This window comes from Aedes aegypti, chromosome 3, assembly GCF_002204515.2.
Source record: "Aedes aegypti strain LVP_AGWG chromosome 3, AaegL5.0 Primary Assembly, whole genome shotgun sequence".
Classification (NCBI taxonomy): Eukaryota; Metazoa; Arthropoda; class Insecta; order Diptera; family Culicidae; genus Aedes; species Aedes aegypti.
Genome location: NC_035109.1, coordinates 26,304,949 through 26,326,598, shown reverse-complemented (window position 1 = coordinate 26,326,598; position 21,650 = coordinate 26,304,949).

Sequence of the window (21,650 nt, the reverse complement as noted above, 5' to 3'; positions counted from 1 at the left end):
CTGCTATGAATATTGAACATCTTAAGGTCTTCAGAACATACTGAAGTTGTGGGCATATTTCCGTTAAAGTTTAAAAAAATGTTTTCGAGCTTGTTGATTGATCTATGGGGACGTCAATAAGCCACGTGGACATTTATGGGGTGAGGGGGGTTTAACCGATGACCACGGTCCATACATATTTTGAAATTTTTGTATGGACAAATAATCACGAGGGTGAGAGGGGGGCTGGTACCCCTTGAAAAATGGCCACGTGGTTAATGGACAGCCCCTATGCACTTTGAACCACCTTGATGATAAGATTTACAATATCTACTGGATCTACTGGTACTGTTCACCACTCGTTTTCAACATCTGATATCGCTGAATATCTAAGGACATCTGCAAAGCTTTTGAAATGTGATTAGGATGTTTATTCTTCTTTCTGGCGTTACGTCCCAATAGTAACAGAACCTGTTTCTCAGCTTAGTGTTGCTATGAGAACTTTCACAGTTATTTACTGGGATCTTTCTTTGCCTATTGATTTATTTTGCATTCGTTCATTGTGTGGCAAATACTAATAGGGGAAGATCCCCTTGTACCGGATAGCACCTAATAACGGAAACTGTCAAAACATTGAGAAATTATGGTCCAATCAAGATTGTATATTCGAAGAAAATGAAACTATTTTGAAGAATAATGTTTGCGTAGAACAACACATCCTTGAAATATGAACCCTTTCTTTGAAAAACAGATGTTTGAAAACCGATAAAAAGTTGACATATGACCTTGAATTTAAATTTGATAAATAATGATTTTGAATATGGAAAAATAATTTGGGTCTCGCAAGAATAATGGAAAACCATCATAATTTGAAAGTAACAATGCATTTTGTACTATTTTTGAACGAAACCCTAAGCTTGGTTTTGTTGAATAAATGCGCGTTTACCGTTGTTTGGACACCTTCATTCGGATATTCAAAGGTTTCCACTACTTTCTGGATCAAGAAAACATAATGTTGTATTTTTTCAATCTGATAGCACAAACAAATAGATACAACTTTATTATCCATCAAACCTTAACAGTCTTATAAAGTAAACGTAGTCTTGACTGAATTAGCTTTTGTTTATAATACAGATTATGCCAGGCATAGAATATAAAAAAATATATTTTTAATGGCAATTAACTTCTCAAAGTATTTTTTTCCATTTCCTGTTCAAAAAATAATTGTAACCTATTATAACAGTGAAGTGAATCTTTATTCTGTAAAACAACGATATCTTCAAGTTTAAGTTTGAATTTAACAGCTAAATCACATTTTACATGTTCCACAGATTAATACAGGTTCATCTTTGCTACATTTTGTAAATACAAATAATTGACACGCAGCACATTTAATCCTGGTTTTTATGTCAAATTTACAGCATTCACACCTTTTTCGTTTGATACTAGGGGTCAGCAGAGTTAACACGGTATGTTGTTTTGTATTACATTTTTTGCAAATTACCACTATTGCATTCGAAACATGATTACTGCAAAACTTTTTGATGCAAATTGAGCAATTATATGCAATCTTTTGCTGCTAACAGGAAGAATAATTATGCAATTCTTAGTAGTACTCTTGAATCGGTTTCTTCAAAAATGATTCCATGTTAGCCTTTAGTTTTGCCGTCAAGAATCTTTCCGACAACCTTTCTTCGACTTGCTGTGCTACTAGCTCATTACATAAGTCTTTAAGGAATAGTGATCGCCATTGGGAATTCCCCTTGTGATACTGAGGATATTTACGACGGAATATGCAGCTGGCAAGCAATACTCAAGAATTCCATTGCAATTTTTTTCGTCCAAACTTGAGTTTTTCTTACGCAATTTGTGAACCTTGAAATAAAATCGCCTGTGTCCACTGCTCCCTTGGTAGAATTGTAATGAAGAACTACAGCGGGCTTCTTATCTTGTTCCTTCATCTGGATTTGGTTGGTGGTAAGTATGACCACTGGCTTCTTCTTCTTTCCATCAACACATGTGGTGGAAACAAGACGACTGTGTCAATTTGTTGTAGCGTGTATTCAAGAAAAAAATTGTATTTTTTCTGACGACGTATTTTTTACGAGACGTTTCGGAACAAATGATTGCTCAGTAATGGGTACAATTAGCCAGATCTACAAAGTATTTAGTGCATTAACTTTAACTATGACACGATTTAGACAGTAAAAATACTATGTCATGGTTACAAACTTGCAGCAGGCCAGAATCTAACCAAGAATCACTCAATTGTCAGGCGCGAACGCTTGCCGCATGACTACCGACTTGGTTGGATTCAGAACAAAAAATGCACATAAAAACGCTCACGAATAGTAAATTAAAAAAAAAAATAACATGTTCATAGTTCTCATTACTTCAATGTTAATGTCAGTGCAAAACTAAATCAATCGAAATTCTAACATCTTCGGTGCGCATACCCAACTGTACACTCAGACAAATGGACTATAGAAATACATAGGAACCATTTATTAAAATTCGCCACAATAAATTGGGTTGTAATTCAAAGCTTGGTTTTATGAACCCAAAATTCGAAAACAAAAAATGTTTTCGCGGCATCCTGGAATCGAACCAAAGAGCTTTCAATTGATAGGCTCGTCCGTACACCACGCGCCTATCGACGCCTTGATGTGAGATGATGCTGAAACGATACATAAAGCGTTCGCATTGCAATAATGTTCCACCTTTCATAAGGCAAAATGTATGATTTTCGATAGTCTACTTCACAGCGTGTAATTCATCATCATCATCATTGATTTCATTCCTGTAAACGCGTCTTAACTCAAAACTTCTAGCTAATACACGCTCAGTGATTTCCAAAAACTCATGCAAATAATTAAATACACTTTGGAAGAGATCTTGACTGGTATTTTTGTGAACTTAATTTTGGATTTCGGCTTGCAGTCACAATCAAAAGCGTTGATAATTTTAATTCATCGCCGACGTTTCGATCCTATGGTTTAGATCTTAACAAGTTGGTTAACTTCGAGCCCTGAAGAAGATCCAAACCATAGGATCGAAACGTCGGCGATGAATTAAAATTATCAACGCTTTTGATTGTGACTGCAAGCCGAAATCCAAAATTAAAAACTTTGCAAGAGACATTGTAAAAATTAGTGGAGGTGATCAGTACCTTTGAATATCCGTATGTCAATTCAAAAGCTTTGCAGATGTCTCTAGAGCACTATTTCTCAACCTTGTTAACGGCGAAAAAACAGCTCGCTGTGAGGTGTTCGTTTCTGCGTGCTTTTTACATGGTCGGCGGTCCGCGGACCCCCTGTTGAGAAGTATGGCTCTAGGTCTAGAGGAACTGTAAGAATAAATGTTGTAAACAAGTGGAAAACAGTACCAAAGATATTTTTTTAACTTTAACGTAGATTGGTGATCAAGTATGGATATATTATAAACATTTTTTTCGAATAATAAGTTAAGCTGTATAAAGAAATCAATGCCCACAGCTTCAGTATGTTCTGAAGACCTTAAGATGTTCAATATTCATAGCAGTACATTTTCCAAGTCATATAAAGCCTTATGGATAGGAACGAGAAGGTTTCACGGGAATTGGGTGAGTATAAACTGTAGTAGATTTGATAGATCAAAATGACCTGAATTCCAGATTAATTTGGATGACTTCCAATATCCAATATCTTGTCAAAATTTGTGAACACGTCTGAAACATTTTTTTTAAACTCTAACGGAGATTTTCGATCAAGTATGGATATATTGAAAACATTTTGTTTGAATGATAATTCAAGCTGCATATAGAAATGTATACCCACAACTGCAGTATGTTCTGAAGACCTTAAGATGTTCAATATTCATAGCAGTACATTTTCCGAGTCATATAAAGCTTTATGGATAGGATCGAGAAGGTTTCACGGGAATTGGGTGAGTATAAACTGTAGTAGATTTGATAGATTAAAATGACCTGAACTCCAGGTTAATTTGGATGACTTCCAATGTCCAATATCTTGTCAAAATTTGTGAACACGTCTGTTAAGGCTAAATGAGTGCTGTAAACCACTAAAAGTGAACATCACTCGTTTAACATAATTTATGAACCTGTGTAGATTATGGTCAAATCTTCAGAATGTTTTGGAGGCCTTAGCATTATTTTAGGTTAATTTTATTTATTCGTAATATCCTGCAGCATTGTAACTTATTACAAATAACGGGTCTATTAACTTTTTGTATGAAAACATTTCGTTTTACCTGACCCAGAGATGTTCTGGAATAACTTTGTCCACAATACTCTGAATCTATACTTTCCCCTCACTCATGAAACTACAACTATTAGTGAATCAATCCTCAAAAAATCACTGAAAAATATGGAGTAATGATCAAATACGAGCAATTTGAATTTTGGTTGTCAGCCCCGTAGCCTACGGGTTAATGTGCAACCACTAGGAATTCTAAGATGGCCGTCACAGTGGCTGACACGTGCTCTTATTCAAAGGCACTAAATTGAAGAAATAGTAGGCCAACATTCCTGATCTTCTTATTTTAAGGTTTCTGGTGATGCACTGAGACGAATTGAGACTTACACTGATGCAGCTCTATAGGCTCACGGCAGAATCAAAACTCCCGGATAACTAGCTCAGTAGAATGAGACCCCTAAACTGTGTCACAGGGCTGGCATGCTACTGGGTAATTCGGAGGGGCTAAGCGGATCTAAGTGTGCGGAAACTATGGTCTTTTTTGGCTATTGAGAAGTGTGTGTGTGTAGAGGAAAAAAAAATAATTTATTGAAAAACTACTGTGGAGTATCTATCGCGATTTTATTGGGCTATTGTGGTTTAAAGACAGTTTAGGCTCGATGTGTACGTATCGATTGGATGGCGAGCGCTAGCTGATAACTGCTGTTTAGAGTGGTTCAAAAATAGTTTTTGCTCTACACCGCTCTACTTGGACGTCCGATTTGAATGAGGTCTTCAGCAAAGTTGTAGCTGAGGAATGTATCTATTAGTATTGCTCTAAACCTCAAGAGCACGTGGGCAAATACTATGACCGATTGCTTGCTTTTCCCATAGTAATCCCATACAAACTTTGAAGGCCTTTGCAGTCTAAGTTTTCATGCAAATGAGCTCAAATTTTGGGTGGACACTCAGAATTTGATCTAGGATCGAATGAGCGATGTGGGGCAAAAACTATTTTTTGAACCACGTTACTGCTGATAACAATGGCCACTTAGGGGTGGTCCATTAATAACGTAAGGGATTAGGAGGAGAGGAGGGTTTTAAGTTTCTTACTCGTCTTACAAATTATTTTAAATTTTCATTCAAAAAATCTCATCATGGGTGGAGCAGGGGTTTCAAAATCTCCAAAATCGTCTTACATAATTAATGGATCGCCCCTTACGTGATCAAGGCTTGGTTAAGGGAGTCTTCCTTTTTTGAGTATTAGCCACGCCGAGAAGAGTTCTCCTTTACTTTTTAGGAGTCAACGGCCCGAGGATCTCTCATACGGTTGGAAAGAATGAGACCTGAAAGTACAGTCTTTTGTGGTTAGGCGTAAATCGGATATCCGATCTAGGCCTCATTGTGTGGACAGTGAGGATGGCGTATTAATCGCTCAAACCTAAAAGGCACTAACAAAAGGTCCTGAATGAACGGGTTCAATGTCCTCTTCAAAAGTTCACCAAACTTCACACTTTTTGCCACTTATAACTCACTCACTTGTATCTCACACGAAAGCCGATCGAAAAGTGATCATGGCGATATAGTTCAAGCCTTAGGATTCTCTCCAGTCCATATTTTCCTTGTGTTCCTTACTCCATATTTTCATACTTGGTAAGATTAACAATACAATACATTGCATGTTGCCTACATTTCCTACCACAGTTGATTTCCACCCAACGCCCATTTTATTCACAGTTCATTTAAATTACAATGTATGCTTATCGCAAACGATTACGAATTTTACCAAACACAAAAAAACGCTGAAGTTTCAAATCGACGTAAGTAACTTCCATAAGGTTTTGAGAAAGTTAATTGAGAAGAATCACAAACTGTCTTCAAAAACTGTTTTAAAACATTAACATTTGTTAACATTTTTAACATTTTTTACCGTGTACATCGCATAAATTTCGCATGCAATCAGCTCACGTTAAAACACTGAGTAGTTCTTATCGTGTCCCACAAAAATTGTATGACAAATTGATAAGCCATTTCATTCAGTTACTTACGACGTTTTTGTACCAGTGTAAAATCGACTCAAGTAGTGGTTTGTTTTGATTCGTTGTTAAGTCACTTTGTCTCTCCATATAACGGAGCGGCGAAAGTGATGGTTAGGTTGCGAAAGTTGAAAATCTTACTCACGCCGTTTTGTAAATCCTGAAATTGAACGTTCTTAAAGTAAAAAATCGAGTTGGTTTTGAGCGGAACGTGTAGAATTTCGTCTGCGAAACACGTAGGATTGATGAAGTAAGTTTGTTAACTTTTTCAACTTGAATCTGTTTGAATAAGTTACTGAACGGTTAGCCAAAATGAAAAGTGTGCCATTAATGGATGCTTCCTTCTCGAGTTTAGTGCCTTTTAAACTTTGGTACGATTTTGAAAGCTCAATATAATATAACATTTATTTTAATTCCTTCATTAGTATCCTTTCAAATATCACATTTATTTCTTATATCTAAATGTTCTGTCTCAGACAACATTAGCATTCTTATTTGGTAAAACCAGATTAAGCTTTTATTAACATTTTGTTAACAACATATTACATTTCATTTGTCGTAGTAGTTCAGAATTTCCACAGGTGAGTTGATTTCTCCAGCTTATGAAAGAAAAAAATAAACTCTTTCAATTAACCTAACCTAAATATATAACATATTAATCGTGGCAATAATAAATTGCAACGTTTTTTATAATATAACATTGAATGTCTAATACCAACAATATGTTTATTGTCCTTGAACGGAATTGTCATTCGGTTCAGAACTGATCAAATTCGCCCCAGTGATCAATTTGACCTCGGATTACGGTACCGTAATCCGGGGGCAAATTGATCACTATTTTATAACTTTTTGCTGTGTTGTCCTTCGGAATTCAATTATTGTCAAATAAATTTCGACAAAACCAGTACTCCATTGATCTTTATCTGTTCATGTAATCGATTTTTCATGAAATAAAATTTAACATATTATAAAAATAGTTTTAATATCAAAAAATTAGAATGACGCACTGGGGCGAAATTGATCACCATATGAAAAAGCAGGTTTAAGAGTAAAAAATTTCCCTATCTACTAAATTTGGGTCTCCTGAATCAGAATATGATGTCAAAAATCTTACAACTCTAGTATTTGATCATATTATTGCAAAATCAAACTTTGAAAATCTGCCTAATACGCCTAAATGTAGGCAATTTCCCTTGAAATAAGCACATTATTTGAGAATAAACGATTTTATGAGCAAAACACTATACTTTTTATACTGTATGATATCAAAAATGAGTTCAGCAGTTCATACTAAAGTTTACACAACATTTTAAACACTTATAGTTGACATGTACGCATGGCACCAGTGGATTGTTTAGCATCGACATTTCCAACTGTATTGCTTACACCTTCAAAAAGTGTGAATATTTATATACAAAACTGACACTTATTAAAATGAAATAGTTCCAAATCATCATTAGGCACCTATAAACTTGAAAACATGGAATGTGTTTGGTGCCAACGAACCCTTCAGCATCCTTGGGAGGAAATGTTTTTCGGTACCGACCTGATCAAATTCGCCCCAGTGATCAATTTGCCCCCGGTTTACGGTACCAATGGATGGTGCAGCTGGAAAAGATATACCCACCGAAAGCAACCTACCTTCGACTTAGTACAAAGATCTCCGTGCGCATCTTTCTCTGTCTTCTGCTGCTGCTGCTGATGATGATGGTCGGGGTGGCGCTTTGTGGGGATTCCACCAAAGTGAAGGTACTACACGCCATAGCCGGTCGGTTCTTCAGCCAGATACGCTTGTGGGATATCTCGAGAGGCACCTCGCCGCCGATCATCAACACCGTCATCACCATTTGGCGGGGGCCATGCAGTAGTAGGCATTCAAGTATTTCGTCAGCGCAGGCAAAACTCCTCCGATGGTCGTCGGCCCATCCGTCCTGAAGAGGGCTTCGGATAATTTTTGGACAAGTCTCGCGTTCGCCCCGGGGGAACATCTACCAGGCAGTGCGCAGAGGAGTAACTAGAGCACATTCATTGCCATAAATTGGAAAAAAAATGATACATATGTGTTACATGGCTACAGTTGATTACATGGCTTCTTAGGGGGCGTCCACAAATTACGTAACGCTCTAGGGGAAAGGGTGAGTAGGCTCAAGCGTTACGGCTCATATAAAATTTTGAAATTTTTATATAAAAAGCGTTACGGGCGGGGGGGAGGTGGTCAAAAATTTCCAAATTTAGCGTTACGTAATAAATGGACGCTGCCTTATTGTTGCAGATGCAGATGTTGTGGATGTCAAACTATCACATAGTTTAGAATTGACCTATCGGAATGTAGCATGACAACTTATTGTTGAGAACCGTAAAATAATACGATGATTTTGAAAAAAGTCGCATCTTTTGGAAAAAAATGTTGATTTCGTGACGCGATGTCTAAGGAATAAGAACAAATTAACATCTCACTATTTCATCCAACTTTGAATTTAGGTTTAATCTTGGGTTTTTAAAGTCTTTCCAGCTCCTGGCGGGAAGATTTCAGTCTTAGTCTGTGTTGCGACGAATGCGTCTATCGACGCGCCCCCCGAAACTTCGACCCTATGCGCACGAAAGTGTGAGTAGGGCATACATACGTATTACATCTGTCAGAGACGGTGATAATATAATTTAATAATCATTGTTTTGATACCGTTTGGCGATATTGGATTACAAAGTGAATTAAGAAATCCTTTATTAAATAACTTAAAATACTAATTGAACATAAATTAATTACAGATTGAAAACATAAAACCCTATTGTACACTTAAATTAACTGTGTATTACTAAGTACGAGACCAATTGTGAGTACAATTTGATATTCTATATTACGCTATTCTAATGAATAAAAATTTACAGCTTTGAGCTAATTATCACCAACCAAAAGGTGAATTTTGCTACAAAGAGCTCCGAAAAGTAACCCCGACCGCAACAGTCTGAATCGTCTGTTGGCTGCATTATACTTACTATTTATACTAATATATAACATATACCAACTCAGTTTATACATCAGTGATCAAACAAGGACACCAACGATAAAGATCTAATGCCTTACTGGTCATAATTCAACGCTGGTCTTCTAGTACCAAATCTTCAAAACCTAATTTTTGCCAGCTGTGATCTTGTCCTTTTGAACTTGAGAACAGCTCACATTTAGACGTAGATTTTCTACAGCTGTAAATTCCAACCCCTTTAGGGATGCACTATGATCAACACGTTATCTTCACATTGTTGTTTGGGCTCAGATTGGTACACTGAGGAAAAACTCCACATTCCTATCATGTGCCACAGACATGGATTTTTGCAAATACTTTCCAATAACTGGGAACATGCGTTACAGAATAAGCCGCACATTGACGGCACTTTATACAGCATATACTATTCATGTATAATGCGTACTGCCTACATTGGAGGTATTATTCGCACATATTTCGGAAGTACCACACTTCACTTTTATCTATCCACGTTACGGGCCAGCCTTAACGAATCAATCAAATATTGCTCTTGTTTATGTGAAACTAATGTGTGCCCATTTCACAGTGAATATCAAAATGATATTCCAAATAGTTTTTTAATGAGCAGTGCTGTTTTCATTTCGCTGGGTGTATACAGTCGACTCTCCATAACTCGATATTCAAGGGACCATCGACATATAGAATTATCGAGTTATAGAATATACCGACACAAAAAATCACAAAATCGATGGAACAAATTTCTATATTTTAAATACGAATATGATCGCTTCTGTAAGAAAGCAATATTATTTTGTTGATAGTATCTTACGAACTATCATTGGAAAACTTTTTTCGAAGTGCTCGAAAAATCACGTAATTTCTACTGACAATATTTTTTTATTTTCAGGTTTTTCAACTTTTTTACATTACAAGTATTTGTTCGCCTCCTAAACGAAAATTCGACCACGTTTCCCCAAATAAGAAAGATTTTAAAATATATATCGAGTTATGCAAAGAAATTTACCTCTCACGTGACATCGACTAGTGGAGATATCGACTTATAGAAATATCGACTTATGGAGAGCACGATGTATGGAAATTTGAAGGGACCGAAAAATCCATCGAATTAGAGAGTATATCGAGTTATAGAATATCGAGTTGTGGAGAGTCGACTGTAAGTGGAATTATTAAATAAGAAGACCCATTGAAGGCAGCCAATAATTTTGATCATGATTGGCCCAAATGACTCCTGTGTGCAGCGCAACGGCACAGCACATTGCACTCAACGGGTAATAAATTGCGATAAGTACAGAGATGCGCGAGGACTTCGTCGCAATCTCCCACGCGTCATTTACCCACATATCAATCCGATTAATAGGTAAGGGGTCAACCGTCACGTAGATACCAACAAAAAAAAGTTACCTAAACCGATATTTTTCATGCGCCGAAAAAAAAATGCATAAGAATGCCCCATCCAAACATGAGGCAATAAATAGTAATAAGCCATGCGCGTTATGCAAGGACGCTCTTCAAGACGACGATCCCGAGCAGAATCTCATAACATGTTTATAACACATTTCTATCAATAGCATTTAAATATAACCAAGGATGGAAATCTAGTGATCATGACAAAATAAATGATACATCGCGGTTGTTCTTTATCATGCGAACATAGCAACAACGATAAACCATTAGTCGTCAAGGCTTAACAACAAACTCCGCTCAGCGGAAAATGGATCGCTCGGCATGTGTGCTAACGATAAATTGTTTGCAAACGAAAATCCTAACTTTGGAGGATTTTTACGCTCTTATTCGGCGATCTGCCTTCTAGTGTGCCGTTTTTGATCCAATATTCATTCGGGAATGGTTTGGACAAGCAATTATGCCGTGAACGCGTTCTGATTCTGTTAATCGCAACATGTTACAACATCCGACAAACGGTTTGTCCCGCGACAAACAGTGCATCGGATGCTCCATATATCCTTACTATGCGCGCGTAGTGAGCTGTTCAAATCATGCTTCTGCAAGAGCGACGGCCCTCTTAGACCATTCAAATACTATGTTGTTAGTCGCTAGAGGCGATTTTTTTCCATCTTTGAATATAACATAAGTTGAATTTATTTTGTCTTTGTTTTTAACTTGTTACATTATTTGTAAGAGATTCATAACAACATGTGTTATATGGTTGTTATGGCATTTGTACGTTTGTTGTAAACCACGTCGGAAGTTATGAGTAGTAACATAATTGAGGGGGTTAGAAGCAAAGGAGTGTAAGTGATAAGAACCTAGTTTCGAGAAAATCGACTTTGAAGCTTTTTCAGCGATTATGCATTCCATACAAATTGTATGGAAACCAGAAAAAAGCTAATCTTCTACAAACTATGACATTTTTTTCTGTTGGATGTAAAAAAATACCTAAACATACCGTTGGGAAGCTGGAAAATGTAGAACTTTTTGGTATACTTAACTCAAAACCGACCAAAATGTCACTTACACCCGTTTGGGCCTCTTAATTTGCAATAATTTTGTTATTTTGGAACATCCATGAAACACATTGTGTAATTATTGTGTTCATAAAAATATAAAACAATTATTTTTTGGTGCAATTTTTTTTAATTTTTTTTTTATTTTAACTACTAATGGGCACAAGTTTTATAACAATTGAGTGGGTTAGAAGCAAAGTGGTGTAGCTGACAAAAAACAAGTTTTGTGATAATCAACTTTGAAGTTTTTTTTATGCAATTTTTCGTTCTATACACAATGTATGGGAGCCATGGTAATATTAAAAACATATCAGAAATTCACATTATTTTATAATCCTGTTTCTTCCGTCTGGTCGGGACGGTCTCCAATCACAACCGGTGATCAAACCTTTGCATCAGTTGTTGAGTCAGTCGGTATGTTGGCGAAGTGGCCGGCCAGTGGAGGCTTCATCAGTGATTTGCAGTTTGACAAGTGTTTATGTGATTAAGGTTTTATTGTTGTCATTTGTTTGTGCCGCAAAGAAGCGACTTCTTCGTGAAGCGGTGCACAACGCGGCATATTATTGGATTTGCAGAAGCGCTGGGTACTCACGTGATTTCATTGCTCTACTGTCCATTCGCGGTTTTACGAGCTCAATTAAAAGTGACCAGACGTCCCGCATTTTGAATATTTGTCCCGAGTTTGAAGTATCTGGAATCTGTGTAGTTCTTTAGATTTATAAGTTTGGGCCCAACGGCTTTTTAAGGTTATCCAAGAACTGAATTAAGTATAGCCCTTCGGATCTACAGAAGCGTAACTACACTGAGGCAAAAAAAACTTGCTAATTTCTTAAGGAATAATTATGATTTGGCGCCACAACGATAATTGTTGAAATTTTTAAGTTTAACTTATGATTTTTGTGAAGAACTTCATTACTAAATTTCATAAGTCAAGCACTGAAAATCGACAATAAACGCAATGATAATTGCTGAAGTGAAATTATCAATTGTTAACATTGTTTGCCTTTTATTTTAGGCATGCTCAAAAATTACCATGTTTTGATAACATGTGATCTGCTTTCAATTAACTTGCACCCAATATCCAAAGCGGAGCAGTTCTTCTACAATCGCTATGAAAATTATTTCAAGAAATGGTTCTTAAATAATTCAAAGCTCTCACTTATGAAGCTCATGATCTCATTTTCGAAATGGATAAGCGTTCAATGAAACCATAATTTGGCCAGTTCATAAGACATGAATTATGGAAAACATATATATTTTTGCCTCAGTGTAGTGATCGCTCAGATGTTTATTAACAACATTTGTCACATTCAGTATCATAATGGCGTATCTGCATTGATAGATTTCTCTTCATAGATCTTCTCTTTAGCTAATTATTTGTTCGGGCGACAATTTTTAACTGGTATTTTTGATTCAGTACAAAAAAAATCATCGTCTCTCGTCATAGAAGGAGATCTCTCAGTACCGGACAGCACTCAATACCGTACAAAGCCGAATAAATAGAAATCATGGTCCAATCAATATGGTTTATTAAAAGAAAAGGTATTATGAAGAATAATGTTCGCGTAGAATTACACATCTTTGAAATATGCATATAAATATTATTATAAAAAGAGAGATGTTTGAAAATCGCTCAAAAAGTTGACGTATCGCCCTAAATTTGAGTCAAAATAATAAAAAAAATGTACATTACACATTATACAGAATTTTTTTTTTGAAAATTGATAGAAAGTCGTGTAAAAATGGAAAGAGAACATCGATGAAAATAAATCTATCATTTCAGATACGCCTGTATGATACTAAACGCGACTTTTATATCCAAACAGGCTCAGCAGTTGAGTTGAAATCTTCGGATACGTTCTAGATCTAATAGCATAACCTATGATCTATCACATTATAGTAAGTAAGATTCGCATTCATATATACTCAATAGAATATACCCTATCAAGTTACGATCTTTATGACTGTTTAAAAAATGCAATAACTCTTGTATGTACAAGCATATATTAATGATCCTTAGAAATTAACCTTATAAAATTTTATTATGCGGGTCCAAACATATATGTTCTATCAAATTTTAAGGCCAATGACTCTTGAATATACTGATGGGGATTTTTTTTTTATTATCGTACAAATTGGGCCGAAGGGTCTCAGATTTTCATGAAACTTTTTCCACAGGCAGGGCTCATGGATATATGAATAACAAAAAATTGAGAAAAAATCAGGGTCGCCTATTTTTCCGGAAAAATCAGGTGGAAATTTTCTGTTTTCCCTTGACACTACTTACTTTGAAAAATTATAACTCAAGAACGAAGCATCGTAGAAACAAAGTTTTTATATGAAAATTTAAGCAAATTTTCTCAAAAATAATAAGAACTGGAAAAAGTTTTCCACAAAATTTTCCACCGTTGGGAAAATTCGTAAAGAAAAGCCGGAAAAACTATGCCCGAACTCGTGGAAAATTTTCAAATAAATATTTTCGAGAAGGTAATTTCAAAAGCTTTAATCACTGAAATTTTTGGAATGCACTTTTTTTTCGTTTTTGAGTTATGGCCAATTTTGTGAAAAATGTCCAGATGTGCCATATAAGACTTTTCTTTGAAAAATCATAACTCAAGAACGAAACATTGTAGAAACAAAGTTTTTATATGAAAATTTAAGCAAATTTTCTCAGAAATCCAAAAAAAATATGAACTGGAAAATGTTTTCCACAAAATTTTCTACCGATAGGGAAATTCATAAAGAAAAGCTGGAAAATCTATGCCCGAACTCGCAGAAAATTTTTATTGAAAAATTTTGGGAAGGAAACTTTATAAACTTCAATTCTAGTAACTTTTAGGATGTACTTTTTTTTTGTTCCTGAGTTATGGTCAATTTTGTGAAAAATGACCATATTAGCCTTTTCTTTGAAAACCCATATTTCAATCGAAGCATCAGAAAAACAAGGTTTTTTTTATCAAAGCAATTGCAAATTTTCTAAAAGATCTGAAAGAAACGATTTGTAGTTACCTAACAGGAAAAAATTACCTACATTCTGTTTCTATGTAGTTTCGTTCTTAAGAAATTTTGTTTATGAACTTATAAATTTGTAAATATATGGTTCAAACAGCTCATCCTAAGGACTGTTCATTTTATAAAGTGGACACTAGACTGATGCAAATTTTGAAGTTTTTGCTCCCCTATGCTTAAACGATGTCAATTATGATGAAAATTATCCTCCCAAAATTTGAAGTGATTCGGAAGAAATTTGGTTGTGCACACGCTATTTGAAGTTTATATGGAAATTACTATGGAAAAGGCAAACCTTTTGTGTTCAGTCCCCTAAATGGTCGTCAAAATAATTTATGGAAAAGTGAACACACTCATCTCATGTGAAAACTTCCCAGCTACAACTTTGCCGAAGACCACATTTCGATGGGACGTAAGGATAATTTGTTATTATTGATAACAAAGTCTTAATCATGCTGAGATGATCATTCAATTACTTTCAGAGCAACACTGCTTTTTTGCTGTAGAACATAGTAGCCTGGATTACTTTGATCTATTCTTCCCGCCAGGAGCACCACTGTTGCCTGCCGAACAGTTGGAGAAGCATGCTACATGCAAACCAACTTTATGATGATGAATAACAATTTATCCTGAGGTCCAATCAAAAAGTGGTCTTCGGCAAAGTTGTAGCTGGGAGGATTTCACATTAGAAGAATTTATTCACTTTTCCATAAACTATTATGACGAAGAGATAGGGGGCTTAACACAAAAAATTGGCGTTTTCCATAGTAAACTCCATATAAACTTCAAATGGCGTGTGCACAGCCAAATTTCTTCCGAATCACTTCAAACTTTGGGAGGATGCTATATACCATAATTAAAATCGTTTAAGCATAGGGGAGCAAACCTTTCAAAATTTCTAGTGGACACTTTGTTTATGCTATATCTTTTTTATTTATTGATAAAATCGTAATCGGTTTTCTGTGTATCGTTGACCTATTATTCTAAAATGCTATGAAAATATAAAATCTTTGAAAATGCTTTTGGTTGAAGAGCTAAATAGTTTTTCCAAAAACTCTTAAAAAAAGCTGTCCGTCAAAGTTTAACGTTATTTTTCGCAAAACAAAAATCCTTATTTTTATGAACAAATTGTATGTTTGTATCCTTTACTATTCTACTAAAGGTAAAGCTTTAAAAATATCAATTATATTCCACCATTCTATGAGGTAACTTTAGTGATTTACCCATTTATGGCCAAATTTGCTGATACACCATCCTTTCACTCCCAGCAAAAGAGAAAAGTAAAAAGCGTGTTCAAAACTAGTTTGGATATCTAAAGAAACCATATTAGTATAAACGAAAGCTAAATCGTGAGATTAAACTACAGTCTTAAGTATAAATTTTACTGTTTATGGTAGTTTTACTAAAAAGTCTCATACTTTTAAAATCATGTACGCATATTTATCGATCTACAGCAAATTGTAAACAGTTTTCTCCGAATTTTTCAATTGGTAATCTCAGAATAACATATTATGAAAATAATATGTGGAAAATAAAATCGATTTTATTACAGCAGTGTTGCCAATTTTGATGATTGTCAATGTACTTTGATAGGTCTTCTAAGAATAAAACAATTGTGTTTCTGTTGTGCTTTGAATGTGACGTGGGAACTTACTAAGTAATTCTATGAAGGCGTAAGTTATTTTTCATATTAATACTATATTAGGACTTCCGTCAGGACGTACTTTTACACAAAAAAATCTACTCATATCAATTCCCATTAAATTTAAAAAAAAAATCTTTAAAAATATACGGGAAAATTGATTTTATTATATCTGTAAAATTGTTGCTCCAAAAATAACTTGATTTTTTCCATCAGACTTCTGATTGATGATGCTTTCGAAGAACAAGCCTTTTTTGAAAATAGAAAATATAAATTATCGAATTTTCCAGCCAATTTCTTACAATCATTGATTTTGATAACCTCAAAAAATCGACCGATCTAATCGTTGTTCCATATTCGTGTGAAATTTAATTATTTTGGAGAATTTTTATTATCACAACATTGTACAATACTAGTCGAACGATGTGCAAAAAACCGATTGAAATTTCATTGATTAATAAGAAAAATACAGCATGCACAAGGTGTCCACTTTATAAAATGAACAGTCCTTAGCAATATTTGATCATGTTTTAGGAACGAAAAATGAGCGTATTGAAAAATATTGTAGGATTGGATCTTATTGATCGCTCTTTTCAAATATACTTTGTTTGAAAGCTGGAATAGCTAATCGGGTTTTCATTATTTGTTTTCATAAACAGTGAAAAATGTCCTGGGAAACTGATTCCATTTCAAAAATTTCATATTTTTGAGATAATTTGAAACCGGTTCGACAAGTCATGATGAGTCTTGAGTCATGATTTTTAAACGAAAAGGCATGTATGGCAAATCTTTGCATTTTTTACAAAATTGACCATAGATCAGGAACTAAAGAAAAGTACATCCTAAAAGTTACCAGAATTGAAGTTTCTTTCTTAAAAATATTTTATTTAAAAATTTCCGCGAGTTCGGGCATAGATGTTCCAACTTTTCTATATGAATTTTCCCAACGGTGGAAAATTTTGTGGAAAACTTTTTCCAGTTCAATTTGCTTAAATTTTCATATAAAAACTTTGTTTCTACAATGTTTCGTTCTTGAGTTATGATTTTTCAAAGAAAAGTCTTATAATGCACATCTGGACATTTTTAACAAAATTGGCCATAACTCAAAAACGAAAAAAAAGTGCATTCCAAAAATTTCAGTGATTGAAGCTTATACAATTACCTTCACGAAAATATTTTTTTGAAAATTTTCCACGAGTTTGGGCAGGCATAGTTTTTCCGGCTTTTCTTTACAAATTTTCACAACGGTGGAAAATTTTGTGGAAAACTTTTTCCAGTTCATATTTATTTTGGATTTTTGAGAAAATTTGCTTAAATTTTCATATAAAAACTTTGTTTCTACGATGCTTCGTTCTTGAGTTATGATTTTTCAAAGTAAGTAGTGTCAAGGGAAAACAACAAATTTCTACCTGAGTTTTCCGGAAAAATAGGCGACTCTGAATTTTTCTCATTTTTTTTTATTCATACAGTATTGGACAAAACATTTGCAACTTTTTCGATTTTCCATACAAAATGACCAACTTTGGTAAGCTAGATCTCAGTTATTTATGGACCGATTAGAATGAAATTTTCACAGAACATCAGATATAACTTGAATTTTAACATATATTTTTGAATAAATTTTCCAATCACGAGTTTATAAGTAATAACGGTTTGACTAAAGTGTAATTTTCGACGAAAAATTCAAAACTTATTATCTTAAAATCCGATAGCCCTACACGAAAACTGTCTTCAGCAAACTTATTCATCTCGTCAAAAACTACAACTTTGCTGAAGATACCATGAAGCTATTCCTTCAATATATTTAGTTATGTCAATTATGAAACATCGTCAAAAATTTCACTGAAGTCAAACCGTTACTGCTTTTCAACTTGTGATAGGAAAAAACACTCAAAAATATATGTTTAAATTCAAGTTATGTCTCATATTCTGTGAAAGTTTCATTCAAATCGGTCCATAAATAACTTATTTATCAAAGTTGGTCATTTTGTATGGAAAATCTAAAAAGTTGCAAATGTTTTGTCCAATACTGTATATCCATGAGCCCTGCCTGTGGAAAAAGTTTTATGAAAATCTGAGACCCTTCGGCCCAATTTGTACGATAATAAAAAAAAAAATCCCCAACAGCCTCTGTACTGATTCCGCAAATAGCTTCAGGTCATCCATATAAAAGGTGTGGGTATCTTTTATACTCCTTTCCCCATTTTTCAATTGGTAACCATAGTTGCATTGGTTGAGTGCTTTGCTAAGGGGATTCATGGCCAGGCAAAACCATAGCGGCCTAAGTTATCGTCTTGAAAACCCCCTCCTGATGCTGAGCGTCCTGGACCTTAACAGCTGTACCGTGTGTAGTGTAGGGATGTGTATCAGCCTGATGGCGTTTCCGTCTTTTATATCTTTACTAATTGGGCCGTACCGACGTGGACTGAAGAAGCGAAACGAATAAAATATAGGAGCTTAGATGAAGATAACCGTGATCTAGGGATAAGTAACGACTGTTCAGGTTGAGGTTTCAGATCAGACTAACTGTCTCATATATTTCAGATTCGTTCGAGCCCTTCGGCTAACTGATTAGTTCGTCTTACGAAGCAGAACGTCAAATAACGTTTCGATTGCGCTAGGGGTGCGCAAGTAGGATGCAACAATTCTTCCCCTTTTATAATGTTTGTACTATAATTCGAAAGTGAAGATAAACTCACATTAAGTAACTATACAAAAAACAATCTTGAATTCAGAACAAATTCTACTTAAGCAAATCCGAAAAACGCAATTAGTTATAATGATAATCTGCACTACGATTCACTTTTCTCGGGCGTTTAGACCTCCGAAGCTCCACCTGATTCGAGTCAGACTCCTGAAGTCTTCTTTTTCTGCTTCCCTTCGGAGCCTGTATCTCTTCCTCGCCATTGAGCGGCCCATCGCCGGGGGTTATCATCTGGTCGTCTTGTATTATGTCACTTGGTTGCTCTCTCATGATCATGATGTTGGGCCTTTGCCAGGTTGTTGACTTTTTACAGACTCTGATCTGCGTCCTGTGGGCCATTGCGTCCACGTTTCCAATGCATATCTGGAAAACATTGTGAGAGTACTTTTTAATGAAGGTGGCTTTAATCCATCTCGCCTGATTGTGTGAATTGTGATTTCTATACCACACTTCATCCCCAGCTCTCAGATTATCCACAGCATTTACTGTAGTTTTCGGAATACCTCCGCTTTGATGCTCAACATGGACTTCATCATCTGGACGTGGTACAATCATTTGTTTTTTATAATTGTTTCTAGGATTTATCAAATCTAAAATAGTCTTTGGTTTGTATGAAAATATTCTTTCCGATGGGAAATGTCCCTCTTTGGTCAAATTGTTATTTCTAAAATTAAATAGGAACAGATTTATCTGATCCTCTAAATCAAGTCCAGACATTTCCGAATCCATTAGAAACTTCTTGAGGACTTCCTTCACAGTTCTAACCAACCTCTCGGCCTGACCATTGCTTGAAGGGTTATAAGGTGGGCTTTTCATTACCCTTATCCCTTGCCGCTCTAGAAAGTCCACGAAATTCCAGGAGTTAAAAGGAGGACCATTGTCCGAAACCAAAACGTCTGGTAAACCGAATCGAGCAAAATAAGCCACTAATTTTTTTAAAACTTTTTTACAATCTGTGCCATTTTTCATCCATTCAACTTCGATCCATTTGGAAAAACTGTCGACCAACAACAGAAAAGTACGATGTTCGAAAAAGAAAAAGTCAATGTGAATCCTACTGAAAGGCCTAGCAGTGGGTGTCCATTTAGACGAATCTGTGGATTTTTGAACCACTGCCATACTACAGCATGCATCACAATTAGCCACAAATTTTTCAATATCTGTATTGATACCAAACCAATAAACCATGTTCCGTGCTAACTGCTTCATTTTAATTATCCCTGAATGATTTGCATGCAACAATTTCAAAATTTGCTCTTGATGCACCTTCGGTATTATTACCCTATCTCTGAACAGAAGACAATCGTCTACCAACTCTAAATCCAAATAATTTGAAAATACGTCATGAAACTGTCTATCTACTCTTTCAGGCCAACCATTTAACATAAATGTTATAACCTTTTGCAAAAACTCATCAGCTTTAGTTGCATTTGCGATCAATTTATAATCTATAGGTATCTCTTTACTGAAGTTTATGCTTTTGATGGCGTCTGTTTCTAAAAAGTCAGGAACATCCTGCTGTAAGGGAAATCTTGAACAAAAATCTGCATTTGCTAGTTTATGCGCAGGCCTGTAAATTATATCAAAGTCATATATTGCCAAATCTAAAACAAAACGCTGCAATCTTGTAACATAAATAGAATTTCTACCCTCTTTTCCAAAGATACCCACCAAAGGCTTGTGATCAGTATAAACAGTGAAATGTTGGCCATAGAGGTACTTGTGAAATTTTTTTATTGTACATACTAAAGCTAATGCCTCCAGATGTAAAATAGGATATTTCCTTTGGGCTGCATTCAATGAAAATGATGTAAAACTGATCGGTTTTTCTTGCTCATCTACTATGTGAGCTATTAAGCCTCCAAGACCGTAACTTGAAGCGTCTGAAATCACTACCACTGGTTTCCTTGGATCGTAGAATTCTAAAAAGTTGGTTTTAATAAGCAAATTTTTACTCTCCACAAATGCCTTTTGACAATTTTCATCCCAAACATACCGCACATCATTCTTTAGCAAATTGTACAATGGGTACAATTTAGACGACAAGTTTGGTATAAATTTGTGGTAGTAGTTTAACAAACCTAGAAATGATTTTAACTCTGACTCATTTTTCGGAGCATTTGCTTTTTCTATGGTTGATATTTTATCTGGACACGGACTAAGTCCTTTGTCACTAATGATATGTCCTAAATGCGTTAGCTCTGTAACAAAAAATTTGCATTTTTCAAAATTAACTTTTATGTTAGCTTTTGACAGTCGCTCCAAAACCAATAAAAGCTTTTGCTTGCAATCTTCAGCGGTTTTTCCGGCTATTAACACATCGTCTAAATAGCATGAAACGTTTTCAATGTCTTCCAAAACTTTATCCATAACTTGTTGAAAAATGGAAGCACTTGAAGACGCACCTTGTGGTAATCTGTTGTACTTGTATAAGCCTTTCATTGTATTAATAATAACAAATTTCTTGGACCTTTCCGTCAGCTCTAACTGAGTATACGCGCCTTCAAGATCAAGTGCACAAAAAACCTTGCAATCAGCTAAATTTGCAAAAATATCCTGCGATGTTGGTAAAGGGTAAGTATTAGGTACGATCATTTTGTTTAATGACACTTTACAATCAATTACTAAACGAATTTCATTATTT